General features: G+C 39.5%; 1 pseudogene; it reads right to left on the bottom strand.

Moving 5' to 3' along the window:
* Window positions 1-128: 128 nt before the first annotated feature.
* On the bottom strand, window positions 129-1,045 carry LOC109451745 (high mobility group protein B1; annotated as a pseudogene).
* Window positions 1,046-13,636: the final 12,591 nt, after the last annotated feature.

Raw genomic sequence — 13,636 nt, 5'->3', positions numbered from 1 at the left:
AACTGCAACTTTTTTGTGTGTGATTACAAAGTGGTATTCAGTTAATAGAACAGCACTGAATTCATATAAGATGCATCAGAGACAAATGAAGGTGAAAAAGCTACCATCCTCATGTATAACTAATTTGTCCTATGTACCAAGAGTCTGGTTTAAACTTCTATGCCAATTTACAACTCCCATATTGTACCAGGCAAGGTTAGTGGCTATTGAAAATACCAACAGGACAGGGCTAGTATTGAACACATTTGATAGTATGTTAATTATACAAAAAAAGACACTGTACAGTTTAAAAACAAGTCTTACACAGCCTTATATTTCTTTTTTTTTCTTTAGAAGGAGCAAGTGGTACACAGGGAGGTTAAATACTTTATAGACAACTAGAACCAACTTACTTATTATCATCCTCTCCATCTTCCTTCTCTTCCTCCTTTTTCTTGCTTTTTTCAGCCTCGATGACTCCCTTTTTTGCCGCATATCCTTATGCAAGAATACCTTTTTAATATTTTTCCTTCAGCTTACCAGCAGTGTTAGTCCACATCTCTCCCAGTTTCTTTGCAGCATCACCAGTGGATAGGCTGGGATGTTCTTTGATTTGGGGTCAATATTCAGAACAATAAAAAGACTGAAGGAGGCCTCTTAGGTGCATTGGGATCCTTGAACTTCTTTTTTGTTTGCCCTTGAGGAGGAATATAAGTTTTCATTTCTCTTTTATAACGGGCCTTGTCTGCTTTGCTGTATCTTCAAAGTTTCCTTTCTCTAGCAGAGATGGTCTTCCATCTTTCAGAACTTTTTGGAAAACTCTGAGAAGGTGATTGAAGCAGCTGGGTGCTTTTTCTTGTGTTCCTCCCAGCAAGTTTGCACAAAGAATGCATATGATGACATTTTGCTTTAAGTTTGAGGAGTAAGACATGGAATTTTAGTTATATTTTCCCAAGTGTGTATCCTATGTCTAGATGTGTAATTAATGCACAGTTCAGACAGTTTAGTTTAAAATATGTAAGTATATAACTAATTATTTGACATAATGAAAATGGGCAGAACCAGGTTATGATTTTAATCAACCACTTACATAACTATTTCCTCAACTTTAATAAGAGCCCTCCAAGGGTGACCAATCACTGATCTTGGATTGCCTGGGGCTTTCCTGGTTCTGTCATTGAAAATCCTGTATCCTGGGAACCCCCTCAGCCCTGAGCAACATGGAACGATCGGTCACTCTACCAAAGAGTCCAGAGGTTAGTGTTTCCCAGTTATGTTTTTGTGATGAGGTACTAGTTTAAAAAAAAAAAAGTAAAAGGATCATTTCTTAAAAGAAATTTTAATTGACTTTCTTTAAAAAAATCCAGGTTGTAAAGCACTTTTATTAAGAGTATATACTTAAACCGACCTCATCTCTTCAAAAACTCAATGTTATTTTAAAACAAAAAGTAGAAATGGGGAGGAACTGTTCTGGTTAAAAGAGACTAAAGAGACATCTTAACCAAATGTGATGAGTAGATCTTGATTGGATCCTGGTTTTAAAAGTCTACAAAAGATTTTGTGGGTACAAGGGAATTTAGATATGGAGTAAATATTGGATGATATTATGAAATAATTGCTAAATTTCATAGTGTCAAAATAATATGGCCATGATAGGAGAATGTCACTATAGTTATGTGATGCATTTTGAAATATTTAGGGATAAAGTTTGTGATGTTTGCAACTTAAATGGTTCAGTAAAAAAATAATTTTTTACATGTATACATAAAGCAGAGTTAGCAAAATATTAACAATTATTCAGACTAGGGCACCTGAGTGTTCATTGTACTATTCTTTCCACTTTGCTGTACTTTAAAACTATTCATAAATGAGGTTGGGGGAAAAAGAGTAAAGATTTGACTATCATCACCATAATCTAGGGGGCAGATTTTCACATAATTGATAGGAGTCATTCAGCTATTAAAGAGCTCTTGATTTGGTAAAAAATGAAATATACTAATCATCTAGGATGCATTCCAGCCAAAAATGTGTACCTTAAAATGATCAAACCTTTCTTTAAGCCAAACTTCCATTATACGTTAGTATGGGAGATAAAGTGGCGACCTAATGGAAACCATAAAGAAGCAGCCAGAAAAATTCAGAAGAAGGGATGTTCTGCAGGACAGCTGCCCTGGTCTTTTCAACAAATTGGTATCATAAGAATAACTATTTTTTATTAAAGAGACTTAAGGTGTATAATCAGAATCAATAGTTGTTTCTTGCTTGGACCCAGGTCTAGGCAGATACTCTACAAAGGATATTTTTGAGACAACTGGGAAGATTTAAATGGGAGATGAAAATTTATTGCCTTGGAAGGTAAAGATTATTAACTGAAAAAAACATGTTACAAAGCAATGTTTACAGTGTGATCTCACTTTGGTTAAAGGTTGTGTGTGCGTGTGTGTGTGTGTGTGTGTGTGTGTGTATGCACGTATAGAATAAGATGTAGAAGGGTAGCCACGCAAAAGTTATTTACAGTCTCTGGATGGTGACATTATGCTGTTTTATTTCTTTTGTTTTTGCTTAGATACATTTTTAATTTTCTACAGTATTCATGTTACTGCTTTTGTAGTTATTTTTAAGGAGTAAAAAGATAAATGTCTTAATGGAGGTCCATTTCAAAAGGGTTGGCAATACTTCTTTATTAATAGACTCTTTAAGCTATCTATGGCCAAGATATTTTACAAGTTCTCAGTGCTGACATTTGTCTGAATTTTTGGACGTATTCCTCTCCTGAGACTGGTCTGCCCGCTGTATTTCAGAACACTTTTAGCTTCAGTGTTGGGAAGACAAACTAGAGTCTTAAGATAAATGTTAAGATAAATAATAGATTGCTATATTTTGAGCAATACCTGTATGGGAAAAAGCAAATAGTTTTTACAATGGGATTCCAGTGTGCCAGCTTTAGGAGGTCATTTCCACCACAAGAGCTTCCCCTTGTGGAAAAAAGAGGCAGTAGTGTATATGGCAGAAAAATTCCATACTGGAAGTCAGCTCCAGTCCCCAGACCTGCCATTTGTTTTTGTGGGTTTTTTTACTGGAGGGAAAAATAGAGAAAACAAACTAATATGAGAAGTATTTTGGAGGTAGAATAGACAAAAAAACGTGCAAATAGAAAATAATATACCATGTTTCCCCGAAAATAAGACCTAACTGGATAATCAGCTCTGATGCGTCTTTTGGAGCAAAAATTAATATAAGACCCAGTCTATTATATATATTATATTATGTTACCTGGTCTATTATATAAATTATATTGTATTATATTATATATTATATTATATGACCTGGTCTTATTTTACTATAAGTCTTATTTTACTTATATTAATATAAGACCCGGTCTATTTTACTATAAGTAAGACCGGGTCTTATATTAATTTTTGCTCCAAAAAATGCATTAGAGCTGATTGTCCGGCTTGGTCTTATTTTCGGGGAAATACGGTAGTTAGCCATAGGATTATTTAATTTTGGACACATTTGAAGTCATTATTTCATGGGCCAGAACTGGAAAGTGTAGCATAGGGTGAATAGTGAAACGAGAAGACTGCCTTCTTGTTTATTTCCTAAGTAACTAGAAACGAGAGAAGAGTGCCTTCTGACATAAACTGTATGTACTGCACACACATTTGTCATCATTAAGTGCTGGTGATCTGATGCATTTCTTCACTGAATGCGTGTTGTATCCTTGTTAATCTACATATATCACTTCATTTAGTTCCTTTCTCCAGGACTCAAGGTGACCAAAGAAGAAAGCAAGCAAGTATGCAGCTCTCTTATGACTTGAAACTAAACAGAAGTTTAGATTTTTTTTACTTCTTTAGAAGTTTAGGTCTGGGGTGAAGATCCCCTTTCCAGGCTACTTGCGAGTCTTCTTATACTTAGCCAAGAAATATGGAACATACCTAACCTGGGCATACCTACCTCAGCTTCTACTTGGGGGCTTGAAGAGTGGAATCATGCTTAAAGAAGAGAGCCCAGGTAATAGTTTTACCTGCCCTCGTTTAAGGATGCCACAGATTAGCTTGATTTGAAAGTGTCACAGATTCCTTTGAGAAGTTCTTTCCCAGCTCAGAAATACTACAACTTCTCTTTTGCAGTTGACTCTTTATAAGAACTATTTAGATTAAGCTTTGATTTTTTTTTTTTAAGATTTTATTTTGGAAGGGGAACAGGACTTTATTGGGGAACAATGTGTACTTCCAGGACTTTTTTCCGTCAAGTTCTTGTCCTTTCAATCTTAGTTGTGGAGGGCGCAGCTCAGCTCCAGGTCCAGTTGCCGTTGCTAGTTTCAGGGGGCGCAGCCCACCATCCCTTGCGGGACTCAAGGAATCCAGCTGGCAACCTTGTGGTTGAGAGGACGTGCTCCAACCAACTGAGCCATCTGGGAGCTCGGCGGCAGCTCAATCTTAGTTGCAGGGGGCGCTGCCCACCATCCCTTGCGGGACTTGAGGAGTTGAACCGGCAACATTGTGGTTGAGAGCCCACTGGCCCATGTGGGAATCAAACCGGCAGCCTTCGGAGTTAGGAGCACAGAGCTCCAACCGCCTGAGCCACCAGGCCGGCCCCCAAGCTTTGATTTTTTAATTCAGAGATGGCTCAGTTCTTCTCTTCTTGGTTTGTTATTTCTGTGACCTCAGGAGCTTCTCTTGGGTTCTTTATTTGTATTGGTCCCCTCACTAATAACATTCCTTATACTAATTTTGCACCTTTCATTTAAGATTAATAGTTGCTTCCAAAAGTTAATTAAATCTCAGAAACTCCCAGGCTGATGAGAGCCTTTAACAGAGAAGTTTACTTCTACAGGCAGAGTCCTGTGATTTCTGGCAATTTCACATAACAACTGTGAAGGAGATAGCTTTCTCCCACCTCACCAAAGTCCATCACCAAAGCAAAAGATCTTTGTGGAACAGTCATGCATAGCTTTCTTATTAAATTAATTGGACTCTTCTTTAGTCTGCTGGAAAGGGGAGATAACTAAGTAAACTGATGTCTGTTCCTTTCCTGCTTCCAACATGACCCAGAAATTTCTCTCCCCCCAATTCAAATCAAGGGTTGATGACACTGCTGTGATTGATGCCTTTTGTTCCCAGACCAAATTGTTTTTTATAGCCCACCCCCTGCCAGCACTTTCCAAAGTGCCACTGCCATTAGCTCCAGAGGGAGCCCTTCCTCAGGCTTCCTGGCCAGCAGCTGTGCCGTGATGGCAGGGAGCACGGAATGGGAGGAGAACGCAACTTGCAGACAAATGGGCGGCTAATCAGACCAACAGCCCCACCACTAGAACCATAAAAAAATTCCTTTTTTTTTTTTTTCCCACTTGCCTCATCTGCAATTCTCAGCGGAGGTGGGGGGAATGCTTCTTGGAAAATTATGGCTTCATATTGTCCATCAAAAGTGGCCTCAAATTCCTCACTCCCCCACCCCTTTTTGTTTTTCAAACCCATTCTGCTCATTGAGCTCAATATTGTCAAATCATTATAGACCTTACAGATATTAAAAGGACAATAAAGGAATATAATGAACAACTTTATGCCAGTAAATTCAACAAATTAGATGAAACAGACAAAGCCCTTGCAAGACACAAAGCTACCAACAATATGTCAACCTAAACTAAAATTTCTGGATCCTTCTTTAAACTATCATCAGAGTTTGGATCTCAATGTTCAGCTCTTTTATTTTGAAACAGCTCTACTGAGTTTACCTAATTAGCATTCTCAGTTCTTCTGGGATCTGGACACAAGTTTTCTAACTGGGGGATGGAGAGGTTAGGCTGCTTTATAAGAATAAGCATCTCAGGGGTTAGTAAATCTTAATCAGGATTGTAAGATCCTGATCCTTCTGGGTGGCCTTCATGTTGGGACCAGGATGACAACCTCTCTGGACTTTATCACTCGTTTCTGGTCCTTGCCAATGTGAGAACATTTCAAGGAGTCTTTAACGTATATATGTGGTAGAACCTCTTGCACCTTAAAATGGTTAGACAAGGACCAGTATAAAACAGTCAGTCTACAATGAGGTTGAGGCTTTGGAAACAAGCACATCCCTTTTCAGCGGTGCTTGTTTTTATAATGTGTCATTTAGCAAATGGACTGTGAGGAATTAGTCATGCCAAACTTCTAACCATCCGATGACTGGCTACAGACTAAACATCCCCAATGAAAATTTTGACTAAAGCTTCAGTTTTCATTTTAATGTTCAATTAAAATACTATATTTAATAGGACCCCCAAGTTCTAGTCTAATTTCACTTGTTTGCACCTTTCAGCGATACAAGTTCAACACTTAAATGGCAAACCATTATGAATTCCTTCCTGCCTCCCAGGGTTGGTTTAAGAAAAGGTAATGTTTGAAATCGTTGTGATCTTTATGGTAAGAAACAGTATACTAAATCAAGTAAAATAGTAATATTGTTAGGGATATTATCCCATCGGTGAAATCACTTTTTACATCCCTCTTTCTGTTGCTAATATGGTAGGTCCCAACCTGAACACACTATTGTATGTAGGAAGCCAAACCCTTTGTTTCACCTTCCTATAGGTTGGGGGTACCCCCAACTGCTCTGCCCTCTTGGCTCCTCAGTAGTTACCTACCTTTGAAGCTTGACCCTGGGCTCTCCTAAGCCACCTGAGCTGGCCTTTTCACTGGATTCCATGCCCTTGCATCTTATCATTTGCATTTGTTAATTGTAAACTGTACTCATTTTTTAAAATTAAATATAGTTGACATACAATATTATATTGGTTTCAGGTGAATTTGGTATTCCTGACCTTCATATGAGCTGCTATGAAGATTTTGAAACTATGAAACATCACCGAGTGAAGGTGTTTAAAACAGTGTGCTAACGTGCGTTCTTCCTGTCTGGTTGGCCAGGAGACTCAAACTGAATGGGTACTGCCTGTATTGAAACCAAGTTTCCTACTTCCATTGGGTAGCTAGGTTTGAAATTAATTCTCTCTATGCCAGTCAACAAATACTTATTTAATATCTAGTGTATACCTAATATGGTGAAAAAATATTATATATTTGTAATCAGGCATTCAGGACTCCCACCTGCTGGCCGGTGCTTATCCTTCCAACCGTGTCTCCCCAGAACCTGCCTGTGTGGGCACTGAAGTAGCTAGAGTGGTCCTCTTTGCTCTCCTTGCTCATTCCTACCTCTGGACACTTGCTGAAGCCATTCTCTTCCCTTACTCCTCTCCCCCTCATCACTGACCCTGGAAGACACTCCTCTTTTATGCTTATACTGTTCCTAGCCTAGAAGGTAATTTCCTGTAATTTTGCTCTAATGCATGCTTATTTCTTGTGCCTGTGACCTACTTATTCATATGCTTAATTTCTGACTTCTCTGGAGCTTAATAATATATACCTTTGAAATAATGTCGTGGACAGTATGTTGAAATGGCCTTTGGAAACAGCAAAGCAGCTTTGTATCCTAACTATGACTTCCCAGTTTTGTGACTGTGGAAAAAGTTGCTTCAACTCGCTGATTTTGTTTCCTCATCTATAAACTGGGAATAATGTAATGATAGTGCCTATCTTGCAGGGTTGTTGTCAGAATTAAATGTAATAGTGTATGTGAAAGTACCGAACACGGCCTGATGGCACAGAGGGAGCACTCAGTCGATGTTAGCTATTATTATTTACGTCATGGATTTTTAACTTATTTACGTATGGATTATGTTCCCATTATTAATGGAAGTATTACTATCTATTGTTACCTATTATATGCCAAGCACCGAGGCAATTTCATCTATGTTATCTTATTTAATTCTCAATACAATCTTGAGGTTTAAGCAGTTCGATCTAGAGGCCATATCTAGGAATTATGAGAGCCAGGCTTTTGACCTAATTATACTTGGCTCTCAAACGTTTCCATTACTTCATGGTGCTTTTTCAAAGACATGGGAAACTTCTTGTTTTCCTCATAGGGACTACTAAGTGTTGTGTACAAATCAAGTTCATTCATTTAATGGATTTATTGTGTATAAGTCAAGGGAGTGGAACTTGGAGCTTTATTCAGTTTATGCTATGGCAGTTTGTGGCTGACAATCACAAGTTCTCTTCCTTCATCACTCATGAAGCGCCACCAAATCCCTTTCGTTCTCCATAAGGCATTAATGCCTTTATTTACACTTAACCACTACTTGGCTCTTGCTCATCTGCTTAAAAAAAAAAAACACCAAAAAAAAAAAAAAACCCAAAAAAACCTTTGCCAATTAATTTTAAACCACCTAATTCAACCCTTTCATTTATACATATAGCAAATGAGGCTCAGGGTAGCTAAGAGACATGCCCAAGGTCACATATTAAGCTAATGGTTGATGATCCAGGTTCCTGGCTCACATCCAGAATGCCACTCATTTTGTCAGGAGCCCCTTGAGAAGCAGTATTTGAAAACATTGTTGTCATAGGCAGTTAGAAACCTCCACCTGAACTCTTATCTGTGGTGTCAATATTAGGAAACCCTTTTAAAATATAATATACAAATAAGCTTCTTCAGCACAAAATTCAAATTAGTGAAATCTAATCATGAGACCATATGTATGTGAAGAACATCTGACTGTTGCTATTTTGCAGGCTATCGGTTTCTAGAAACCAGAAGTAGTTCTAATTTATTCTTTATGGCAGTTGGTATGAGACATCATAGGAAGGCCAAAACTGTCAGGATAGAGAAACTTAGAAGAGTCTCAGAATAGAATTTAAAAATTCAGTGAATGTCTAATGCAATCTAATCCAATCCACTTCTTTTTCTAATAAAGATTTTGAAGCCCAGAAAGTAAATTGCATGGCATTATAGCAAAATATGTGGCAAAATTAGCATCACTTTTCCCACAAAACTAAATTGCCTTCCTTGATTACCTGAAAATTAAATTGGATCGATAGTCACAGAAGACTGCAGGAATAAATCCTTTGGGAAATATGTAAGATAACCTTTAGGGAACTAAAATTACACATTACCTTAATCTCCTTTTGGGAGATGAATCCATTATTATTCAGGCAACTTCACTGCATGTGCAAATTTTCTTGGCTCTTTGATATAGTATTTATGTGTTATTTGCTGAATTGTTTTTTTCACCAGAAATATCAGAATTCAGAAAGAGAGAATAATGGAATTTTCTTAGCTAATAGGAACTTTGAAAAGTACAGATTGTGATCTACTCTAAAGTGGCCTGTTTTTCAGCAACTTCTGGACATGAAGAGGAATCGGAATGGACTTGGATCATCCTCTAAGAGAATAAATAATTGTTTTCTAATATCTTCGCCAGAGGCAACAAAAATGCCTGACTCTTCAGTAGAGCTTCAATGATATTTTCATCCCCATTGTTTTTGTTTGTTTGTTAGTTGTGGTTTTTTTTAGATTGTGGGTTGTGTAGGTATACCTATTGGAGCCCAGAATTTAGGAGAAATTTTGTATTATTTTCATGTTTTAAAGAAAATTTATTCTTTCCAGTTTGTGTTCACACAAATTCTAGCTAGATTTTTTTCTATCACACCGTACTGCTGGGTCTAAAGAAATCAGGCTGAGGATTATATGACAGAATAGAGAAGTGCATCCATACCCTCAGCCCAGCCCTGTCCTTCAAACTCTGGAGATCGTTTAGAGTCAACCCCAGGACCCTGGTGAGTGTGGGAAGCTCATGGAGGGGTGAGGAGTGGGAGGGTGCCAGGGGCCTGAAAGATCTTATGGAGCTCCCTGCCAAGCTGGCCCAGGATTAACCCCATCTTTTCCCAGCCAGAGCTATCCCAGATGTCTTGCTTTCCTGGGGCCTCTGGTGTTAATCTATGGAATTGACCAACTGAGTTTGACCGTGACTGGCTTTGTTTTGCAAAACAAAATTGGTAAGGCAGGCCTCATGCTGACCAACTGAATGGTGTCATCAACCCAATTCAAGGGGTGCCACAAAAGCAAGGAAATGAAACTTCAATTTCCTCCTCATGTTAAATGATAGCTTATCATACCGATTATGACCCTTATGCAGCTCAGGGCAAAGCATTTTATTGCTTTTTTTTTGTGAACCGCAATAAACCACTCTCTCCTTCCATGTTTCCCTCTAACCCCCATTCCCACCCCACCCCTGATGAAAGCTCACTGGAAAGGGCAGTCCTCTACTGTCAATGGTCAGAGAACCAAAGCGTCTATTTTTACCCCCACCAACCTGTCATGATTTTACATTTATCCTAGAAAGCACAAATTGTGTTGTAAAACAAAACAGAAACAAAGAGAAGTGGGTGTAGATGGGAGTCTTTCTGGCTTCAGAACTCCCTTGTAATTAATGTTCAGAACCTTTCACTACTTGGATGAGCTTTCCTTCAGTTCTGGGACAGACAGACATTGGCTGCCTTCATCCCTGTGTTCCCACTGCACCTGTACACACCTCCGTTAGAGTGTTCATCACACCACATAATTATGGGCACAGGTGTGCTTTCCTTCTTGATGGAGACGGACTATGTCCCTTCATCTTTATGTCCCTGACGGGCATCTAACATAGTAGTTCCTGACCCACAGAAGGCGTTCATTGAATGAATAGTGATGGAGGCCCCCCACAAAGATTAGCTTATCTATTTCCCTACGTTCCAGAAGTCTGTACCTGTCTATTCCCAGAATCAAGAAGAAGTTCATCTGCTCAGCTTCCTCATTGGGCAATGAGAGAGGTGTGGGGTTTCTTAGGACTTGGACCTGTGCCCTCCTCCCTTCATTTCCTCTTCTTGGGAAATCTCATTTACTCCCATGGCTTCAGAAACTATATAATTGCTAACTCCTAAATTTGTATCTCCATCTCATATTTCTTCTCTAATTTGTTTAGCCAGCTTTCCCCAAATTAATTGCTTGATATCTCCACTTGAATGTCAGAAAAATTTTAAAGTTCACATGCCTAAAATGAAACTCTTGGTTCCCATTTTCTCATTTAGCCCTACCCTGGTCCTCTCTCATTTTGCCTTGGTCCGTAGATGGCACCATCTGCCACTCTGTTACTAAAGCTAGAAAACTGGAAGTCATCCTAGATCCCTCTCTTTCACTCACAACATCTAACCCATCAGCCAATTTTGTTGGTTCTACCTCTTGCACACATACTGTTCATATTCCCTCTTCTCTCCATGCACTCTGTCCCTGCCTTAGTCCAAGCCACTATCAGCTCTTGCCTGGCCTAATGCAATTGCCTCCTTGTCTCCAGGCCTCCATGCTTGCCTCTCTCCATTTTCCATATACCAGCCAGTATGAGTTTTCTTACGAGGTTAATAAAATCCTATCACCACTCTGCTTCAAATCTTTTAATTGCTTCTCATTTCTCTGGAACAAAATTCTGACTTTTTATTGTGACCTACTGAATCTTGCATGATCTGGCCCCAGCATACTTTTCTAAGTTCATTTCATGCTACCACATACAAACCATGCTCTAGTGACCTCAAACTTTGATCGTTTCCTGGAATTTTCCCAAGCTGTTTTCTGCTTTGTGCCTTATTCCTTGTTGCTTCTCTCTGGAATATCCTTTCCTGAAGCGCTTGCAACTGGTTCCTATTCATCCTTTGGGTATCAGCTTAAATGTCAACTTCACAGAGAGCCTTCTCTGACAACTTTTTTTATAAGAACTCCACTAATTTTGTCATGACACTTCGTCTGCAATAATTTATTAATTTATCTATTTATTTATTTAGTGTTTTAAGGAGGGCGCAGCTCACAGTGGCCCATGCGGGGATCGAACCGGCAACCTTGGTGTTATCAGCACCATGCTCTAACCAACTGAGCTAACCAGCCACCCCTAGAAAACATTTTAATGTTTACTGTAGGATAGTGTCAAGTTGAGGAGACTTGAAATGTCTGGCCAAAGAATTAGGATTTTATTCCCTAGGACATTGCAAGTTTTGTTTGTTTGTTTGTTTGTTTGTTTTAAATCAGATGATGAATTGAATGTGATGTATTAGTCAGATAAATATGGTAACAATGTGTTAGGTGGAGAGTTGAGAGGCAAAATACCAGTTATTGAGTTAGTACAAAAATCAGGTACAAGGTACAAGTCAGTCCAGAGTGGAGGAAAAGGTAAAGGAGAGGAGGGAATAGGTTTGGAGGCCAAACCAAAGAAAGATGACTAAATATGAAAAGTTGAGCAGAGGGAGGAATCAAGGATAACTCAGAAGTAAGCCTCGGTCCCTCAAAGTTTCATTAGACCACTGATGGAAACAGAGATGTCATAAGAGAAAATCCATTGTCACTCAAGTAGAAATGGCCAATGAAACATTAGAACTGTGGTACTTAGAGCTTGCACAGAGATGAGGATTTAGGAGTCATCAGCAAGGAAATAAAACCAGAGTTTTAGAGTACGTAACTTCTCCACAGGTGATAGCAGACAAGGAAGTATGTCCTGATTGTCAATTTCATATTCTTGCCCCTATACCACTGCCAGTCCCCAGCACAGGAGGACCTTGATGACTGAGGTCCCAGCTGATGGAGCTGAGAAGCAAGGCTCCTTGGCTGAAATGGAGGGGTTTAGAAATGAACATGGACCAGGGAGAAATGCAAGTGGAGCCTAATAGGGCAATCAAAGCTCTGTAACAGCCAAGAATAGGTAGATTCTTCAGATAGTTGAAGGCAAAGAAATGATGGCAGTTAAGGATTGAGAAGGGTTCACACCCCTCTTACTTAACTCCTCACAGAAACCCAAAGTTGGTGCATTTGGAGACAGTCTAGGAAAAAGAGTGTGAGAGGGAACTGGTGAAAAACTGGAGTAATTAGGGTTATTTAGCTTGGAGAAAAGACGTTTTGAATGCCTGACTCCATAATGCGAGGTCCTAGAACGTTTTGTAGGCTTAAGATACAGCGGCGCGGATGCAGGTTAGACGTGCAGCAAATGTCCTCATAAGCACTTTATCCCAGGCAGGGGAGGACTAGCTTCCTTCTCCCTGGTGGTCTTCAAAACAGAGTATACAATGTGCTCCTCTTCCTTCAGCTGTGAATTAGGAGTTCTCCTGTTAAGAAGAAAGTGGCTAAATCAAATGATCTCATATAGACTGCAAGAAGCTCCTGGTGAAGGAAAGATAAGGGATCTTCCCAGGATCACCAAGTTCCATTACAGGTCTGCACAGGTATCTGAGAATCTGAGAGGAAAGTGGGAATAAATCTGGGCACTTAGTGTACCACCAGGCCTTTCCCCTGCCCATGTCCCCACTTCCACTACCCATAGCGTCCCTATTCCCTCACTGGCCAGGTATAGTCAGGCTTCCTAAAGGCCTGGCCTAATTTCCTTAGTGTTTCCCATTGGTCATCATTCATCCCTTTCTTGATGAAGAGGGCAGCCTGACAGGGTGGGCAGAGCACCAGCCATGGGGAGTGTTGAGGGCCCTGGAGTCTAGTTATCTCTTTAGCTATCTCACTTGATGATATTAGGTAGGATACTTTCCTCCTCTACACCTCGCTTTCCTCCTGTGGTAGGAATGCCTCAGGAGTACGTGGTTTGGAGCTCTAGTCCTACCCAAAAGTCTTTAACCTCTTCTAGAAGTCTTTGCTCTGGTCCTTGCTTTCATTTCATTTTTCCCAACCCAAACATCTTTATCTGGGCTCTGAGTCACTGTCTTTTGTGATCAAGGGTTATGAGTAGTTTATGATCTGGGGCTAGATATTTGTC

Source organism: Rhinolophus sinicus, linkage group LG10 (assembly GCF_036562045.2).
Source record: "Rhinolophus sinicus isolate RSC01 linkage group LG10, ASM3656204v1, whole genome shotgun sequence".
Classification (NCBI taxonomy): Eukaryota; Metazoa; Chordata; class Mammalia; order Chiroptera; family Rhinolophidae; genus Rhinolophus; species Rhinolophus sinicus.
The sequence above is the reverse complement of the archived record's forward strand: the minus strand, read 5'-3'. Positions and strand labels throughout refer to the sequence as shown.